The sequence below is a fragment of the Ixodes scapularis genome, unplaced genomic scaffold (assembly GCF_016920785.2).
Source record: "Ixodes scapularis isolate PalLabHiFi unplaced genomic scaffold, ASM1692078v2 ptg000854l_1__unscaffolded, whole genome shotgun sequence".
Taxonomy (NCBI): Eukaryota; Metazoa; Arthropoda; class Arachnida; order Ixodida; family Ixodidae; genus Ixodes; species Ixodes scapularis.
Window position 1 is genome coordinate 872,501 of NW_024610056.1, and position 7,500 is coordinate 880,000.

At 46.1% G+C, this 7,500-nt stretch overlaps 1 non-coding gene across 1 annotated transcript; it reads left to right on the forward strand.

Moving 5' to 3' along the window:
• Nucleotides 1-5,394: 5,394 nt before the first annotated feature.
• Nucleotides 5,395-7,210, forward strand: LOC120848969. Its single transcript, XR_005717825.2, has one exon. It is a non-coding gene; the product is annotated as a small subunit ribosomal RNA (ribosomal RNA).
• The last annotated feature ends 290 nt before the right edge of the window (nt 7,211-7,500 follow it).

A 7,500-nucleotide genomic window follows, 5' to 3' on the forward strand; every position in this document is an offset into this window, starting at 1 on the left:
GTGCAAGGCCTCTGGTGTGGGTGCCGTGTCCTACGTATCGCCCAACTAGGTTCTACTTGTGCCCCTTATTAATTCATTAATATGTGTCGTGTGTGTGTGTGCTCTTTGAGCAGTTTCCGTTCTTGTGCCGTCCGTCCAGTGAAAGGATTTTTTTATTTTTTTTTATTAAGTTACGGCGCTTGTTTTCGTGCAGCTCTACGTGGTCGTGTCCTCGTACGCAGTGGTGTGTTTGTGGAAAGTCTCTCGTTGTGTTGTGCAGTGCAGTGCAGTGCAGTGCAGTGCTGTGCGTGCGCCAAAGCCTCTGGATAAAAGAAAAAAAATGTATATATATATATATAAATACACAATTTTTTTTCTAATTTTTTTTTTAAATTAATTTTACATGTGGTAAGTATGCATGACTTATACCATCCTTTGTATTGATTTATTTGGGTCGTGTCTTTTTTTTCCACATTATTAGCCTTCTTGTTCTCCTCCTCCTCCTCCTCCTGCTTATCATTATTGCAGAAATGTTTTCCTTTTTCTTTTTTTCCTCTTTCTTTCTAAGCTTTTAGTTTCCACCAGAGTGTCGAACCGAATTTTTTATTCGTTTGCTTCGATTTGCGGGAGCACAAAAGTAATGTAGGACATTAAAATAGCACAACAAATAGAAGAACAAGAGGTATACAGGACAGGCGCTGATGTTGAACTAGTTTCATTCAGGAAAAGTGAACATGTATATACACACGACAGGCAAAGCAGCACATATTCTTAAGGGCAGAAGATATTTGAGCTGGGATGCTGGTGTCTCCCAGCACGATCAAACCATCCGGGGCTATTGCCGCCTTCCCGGCTGCCCTCGGCACTTATCGTGAATAAAAGCTATATATGTATGTTTACTTTTCCTGGATAAAACTAGTTGAAAGTGAGTGCCTGTCCTGTATACTCCTTGTCCTCGTCTTTTTTGCGCTATTTTATATATTTTACTAAGATGAACCAACAGCGTACCGTATTAAAAAGAAAAAGAAGAAGCTAAAGTGATATTATATTTACCTGGTGCTTCTTTTTGCAATAGGCACTATTTCAAGAGTGCAAACGGGTATCTTTCCATTCATTTGTAGGGTTCGCTTATTTTCAGGTGCCGAGAAATAAATTGCTTTATTTAAATTTGATGGAGCAGTAAATGACAAGCTACATACATATCTGTCTTTCCTTGTTTTTTTTTGTGTTATATTTTAGCCTGAATTTAAAAGTTATCAGTCTGTTGGGTCGCCTAAATACAGGTGATTGGCATTTGAGGTTTTTTTTCTTTACAAGATAATGGTTGATTCAATTTAGCAAGTAAGCATCAATTGTGCTACTTTTTTTTCCTTCATCTTAAATAGAGCTAAGCAATCAACTCGACATGACGGCTACTTAATTTGTCGCTTTCTTACCGCCTGTTTTCCGAAACTGTGTGCTTTCTTTTCGTCGTCATCGACTTTGGGCTGCCGCTCCAAGTCCATAGAGCCTTTTTTTTTTCAGCTATCCCTGCCGTACACCCTTGTACTTCTATTCATCGTCAGACTAATAGACAGTTATATTTTCTTCCGTACAGTTCCAAGTTGGCGGGTCAGTTTCGGTTCGGCTGAAACTAACTCCTCGGTTCCGGTTTTTCGTTCGCTTCGGTTTTCGGTTCGACACTCTGGTCTTCACCGTGCATGGCACCCCCCCCCCCCCCTTCCTTCCTTCCTTCCTTCCTTCCCTCCCTCCCTCCCTCCCTCCCTCCCTCCCTCCCTCTCTCCCCTCTTCTCCTCCCTGCAAGAAAACAAACTGTCGTTTCGAAATGTTTTCTTACTTGAACTGTGAAGGTTTTCAAGTGCATTTCCTTTCCTCCTTTATTGAGCGGACAATTCCCTTCTGACATTGCAATAAAGTTTCCTGCACAAGGAAGAAAAACCTGCCATTTGACCTCCCTTGTGTGTGCAAAGTGTCAATGTTCCTATATTATGCTTGAACATGGTCTTTTTGTCTTCCTATTTGTCGCAGAAATCATGTTGGTGTATGTATGTATGTATATATATATATATATATATACCAATATCGCACTTTATGGATTAATCTTGCACGACCTGTGAAAACCACGTATCTCTGGCTTTCCTCACGTTCGATTTTCGAGCAATTTCTGAAGCTAGCTTGGGGAGATTGATTTCGCTCGCACACAATTCGAGGCGCGAGGACGGGCATGTACGAACGCCTACGTAGTCGGGACGGTAAACAAAACTTACACAAATTAAAATCCTGCGCAGATAATAAAAGAAAGAGCAACAAAAAAGTATAGGCGTCTTTCTTTACTAATTTCTTTTTTTTTTCTTTTTTAGGATTGTAAGCGGACGGGCTTCTTAAACGATACCAAAAAGCGAGACACAATTTGACAAACGGGTCACGTCACAAGAAAGAAAATCCCACATCCTCAAGCGTGTAAAAAATGCACGCAATATCTACAGTACTGGAATTGGAAGCGCTGCCAATCTCGCGTGCACTAGCCCAAATCGCGTTGCTCCCGCTCACGTCAAAGCGACACAGACCTCGTCGGAAAGGTACGCTTTCTGACGCGGTCAACCGGTAAAAACACTATATATTGTAAAATTCTGTACTTTGGACGTGATTAATTCAGACTGCTTTGCGGCTAACTAAGCGCGCGTTCCTTCCCAATGAAACGAAAGAGCGAGATTAGAAATAGAGGAAATAATTCCCGTGAAAAGAAAGAAATTCGTCTCTTATTGAGCTTGGCAGTAAAGCACGCGACATCTCCAGTATTCCGTTTGAAAGCGTTGTCCATGGCAAGTGCAGTAGTGTACAGTGTTCGGCTCTCGCCCAGTTGAAAGCGCCAGAAAGCCCGTGTCGCCTCGCGACACGGGTAACCGCTAGAAAACACGCACATTTTAAAGTCGCGTGTTTTGCACTTGATTCCTCGGAAGTACTTTGTGGGAGACGAAGCGGGCGTTCCATGCCAAGGACACGGAAGAGAGAGATTAGAAATAGAGCGAACAATTCGCGTGAAAAGAATAATATTTGTCTCCTATCAAACTTGCCAGAAGAGTAAGCGAGATTTCCAGTATTCCGTTTGAAAGCGCTGCCCGTCGCAAGTGCAGTAGGGTAAATTGTTCGGCTCTCGCCCAGTTGAAAGCGCCAGAAAGCCCGTGTCGCCTCGCGACACGGGTAACCGCTAGAAAACACGCACATTTTAAAGTCGCGTGATTTGCACTTGATTCCTCGGAAGTACTTTGTGGGAGACGAAGCGGGCGTTCCATGCCAAGGACACGGAAGAGAGAGATTAGAAATAGAGCGAACAATTCGCGTGAGAAGAATAATATTTGTCTCCTATCAAACTTGCCAGAAAAGTAAGCGAGATTTCCAGTATTCCGTTTGAAAGCGCTGCCCGTCGCAAGTGCAGTAGGGTAAATTGTTCGGCTCTCGCCCAGTTGAAAGCGCCAGAAAGCCCGTGTCGCCTCGCGACACGGGTAACCGCTAGAAAACACGCACATTTTAAAGTCGCGTGATTTGCACTTGATTCCTCGGAACTACTTTGTGGGAGACGAAGCGGGCGTTCCATGCCAAGGACACGGAAGAGAAAGATTAGAAATAGAGCGAACAATTCGCGTGAAAAGAATAATATTTGTCTCCTATCAAACTTGCCAGAAAAGTAAGCGAGATTTCCAGTATTCCATTTGAAAGCGCTGCCCGTCGCAAGTGCAGTAGTGTACAGTGTTCGGCTCTCGCCCAGTTCAAAGCGCCAGAAAGCCCGTGTCGCCTCGCGACACACGTAACCGCTAGAAAACATGCACATTTTAAAGTCGCGTGTTTTGCACTTGATTCCTCGGAAGTACTTTGTGGGAGACGAAGCGGGCGTTCCATGCCAAGGACACGGAAGAGAGAGATTAGAAATAGAGCGAACAATTCGCGTGAAAAGAATAATATTTGTCTCCTATCAAACTTGCCAGAAGAGTAAGCGAGATTTCCAGTATTTCGTTTGAAAGCGCTGCCCGTCGCAAGTGCAGTAGGGTAAATTGTTCGGCTGTCGCCCAGTTGAAAGCGCCAGAAAGCCCGTGTCGCAAAGCGACACGGGTAACCGCTAGAAAACACGCATCTTTTTCTTTTGTTAATCCCGTGCTTCTCACTTCGTTCCTTGAGAGGACTTTGTCGGAAACTAAGTGGCGGGGCCTTCCAAACGAAACCAATGGTAGAAACAATGAAGTGAGCAAAGAAGAGTAGTGTAAAGAAAGAAAATTGCCTATTATGAAGCCTGCCGTAAACACGCGCGATACCGCGAGCATTCGGATTAAAAGCAGTGACAATCTCACTTACTATAGCGCTCATTGTTCGGCTCTGACACAATTCAAAACGCATGAAACGCCCCGTGTAAATATTGGTTTACTTTGTAATAAAAATGTCGATAAACTTTCTGTTGACCATATTAACATGAACTGAAAGTCGAAAAGAAGTAATCAGAGTCAAGCAGGGGTCAGCACGTTTTTAATAAAAAGCGAGAAATAATTTTTTTTTATAGGGGTAGGATGTATGTACGTATGTATGTATATATAAAGGCACACAGGAAAAAAAGAACATTTATATATATATATATACACACAAACATACATACATACATATATATAAGGAGAGAGAGAGGGGAAAAAATAAGAAAGAAAGAAGGACAAATAAATGATACTGAATAACGAGGAGCCACATGAGTGAGAGACAGTAAGTCAGTAAGTCAGTCAGTCAGTCAGTCAGTCAGTCACCGAAACTGATAACCACAAACTATGTACAGAACGCTCTTGAAGGATCTTCTTTATACTTATCGGTGCTATTATGTGGAGGTGGGGTCTGTCGAGCGTTCGATTGGTGCGAGCGGCGTCTGACGACGTCGCCGACGCCTTTCGTCGCCGTCTCGGCCGCTGCCTCCGCCGCATGGTCGTTACAGCAAGGTACCTGCGATCTCTGGCGTCTGCCGTTGGGGTCGGTTCTCGGGTGCACCTGTGTCTTGAAAACGAATGCGAGAGGAGGGTGTTTCGGAGCGTCCGCGCTAACCGAACGGTGTGAAATGACGAGTGCGTTCTGACCGAAGGCCGGGGTGCGTCCTCGCGTCCTCACGGGACGTGAAAGCTCGGCAACGCTGCGAAGGCGTCGTCAATGATTTTTTTGGCGTACGACTTTCTGTTGCTACGACGAGAAAGAAATTGATGCGCTTCTTGCCGCGTCGGTACCGACCTCGGTCGGGGATATTCCGGCTGCGCGCTCGAACGTGCTTCATTTCTTTTTGGATTTGGAAGTAATTCCTAAGCGTTGTGTGTGTTTGCGGTTCGTAAGGGGCGCCTGACGGTGGCCCCGCGTCCGCGCGTTGGTAGGGTTTGGGGCGACCCACCACGAAAAGATTACCTGGTTGATCCTGGCAGTAGTAATATGCTTGTCTCAAAGATTAAGCCATGCATGTCTAAGTACATGCCGAAACAAGGCGAAACCGCGAATGGCTCATTAAATCAGTTATGGTTCCTTAGATCGTTTCTTCCTACTTGGATAACTGTGGCAATTCTAGAGCTAATACATGCAGTGAGCCCGAAGCCCCTCGGTGCGACGGGTGCTTTTATTAGACCAAGATCAATCGGGCTTCGGTCCGTTTTGTGTGGTGACTCTGGATAACTTTGTGCTGATCGCACGGCCACGAGCCGGCGACGTTTCTTTCAAGTGTCTGCCTTATCAACTGTCGATGGTAGGTTATGTGCCTACCATGGTTGTTACGGGTAACGGAGAATCAGGGTTCGATTCCGGAGAGGGAGCCTGAGAAACGGCTACCACATCCAAGGAAGGCAGCAGGCGCGCAAATTACCCACTCCCGGCACGGGGAGGTAGTGACGAAAAATAACTATACGGGACTCTTTTTAGGCCCCGTAATTGAAATGAGTACACTCTAAATCCTTTAACGAGGATCCATTGAAGGGCAAGTCTGGTGCCAGCAGCCGCGGTAATTCCAGCTCCAATAGCGTATACTAAAGTTGCTGCGGTTAAAAAGCTCGTAGTTGGATCTCAGTTACAGGCGGGAAGTGCGTGGACACCACGTTACGGCCCGTGCTGAACATCATGCCTGTCGTGGCTTGGTTCCCTTCATCAGGTGCCTTGCTTTGGCCGGCGCGTTTACTTTGAAAAAATTAGAGTGCTCAACCCAGGCGATTCGCCTGAATAACAGTGCATGGAATAATAGAACAAGATCCTGTTTCTGTTCTGTTGGTTTTTGGAATACAGGATAATGATTAAGAGGGACAGACGGGGGCATTCGTATTGCGGCGCTAGAGGTGAAATTCTTGGATCGTCGCAAGACGAACTACTGCGAAAGCATTTGCCAAGAATGTTTTCATTGATCAAGAACGAAAGTTAGAGGTTCGAAGGCGATCAGATACCGCCCTAGTTCTAACCATAAACGATGCCAACCAGCGATCCGCCTGAGTTACTCAAATGACTCGGCGGGCAGCTTCCGGGAAACCAAAGTATTTGGGTTCCGGGGGAAGTATGGTTGCAAAGCTGAAACTTAAAGGAATTGACGGAAGGGCACCACCAGGAGTGGAGCCTGCGGCTTAATTTGACTCAACACGGGAAAACTTACCCGGCCCGGACACTGGGAGGATTGACAGATTGAGAGCTCTTTCTTGATTCGGTGGATGGTGGTGCATGGCCGTTCTTAGTTGGTGGAGCGATTTGTCTGGTTAATTCCGATAACGAACGAGACTCTAGCCTATTAAATAGGTGCGTGGTTCTCTGCACCTTGCACCCTTCTTAGAGGGACAAGCGGCTCCTAGCCGCACGAAACAGAGCAATAACAGGTCTGTGATGCCCTTAGATGTCCGGGGCCGCACACGCGCTACACTGAAGGAAGCAGCGTGTTTTTATCCCTGTCTGTAAAGACTGGGTAACCCGTGGAACCTCCTTCGTGATTGGGATAGGGGCTTGCAATTGTTCCCCTTGAACGAGGACTTCCCAGTAAGCGCGAGTCATAAGCTCGCGTTGATTACGTCCCTGCCCTTTGTACAAACCGCCCGTCGCTACTACCGATTGAATGATTTAGTGAGGTCTTCGGACCGATACCCGGAGCGGCCTTTCGGTTGCGCCGGTGTGTTGGAAAGATGACCAAACTTGATCATTTAGAGGAAGTAAAAGTCGTAACAAGGTTTCCGTAGGTGAACCTGCGGAAGGATCATTACCGGATGATATTTGGCATCGTTTTGTCTTCTTCCTCTTGTACGGGGAATGGACTCGATGTGCGAATTTATCTGGCGCCGATCCCGACCAAGCTTAAATGCTGTCGGGACGGCACAAAAAAAAAAACAACTGTGGTTCGGATGTGCCTTTTTCTTTGGGTGGCCTCCGTTCCTTTCGATGATGCACCCAGCGGGAGCCCTCTGCTGCCTCGATTGAGAGGAGATTTCAAGTGCACCGGGACAATCCGCGGGTTACAAAAGGCGCATCGCCCCCTTTTTCGTCTCTTCTCGA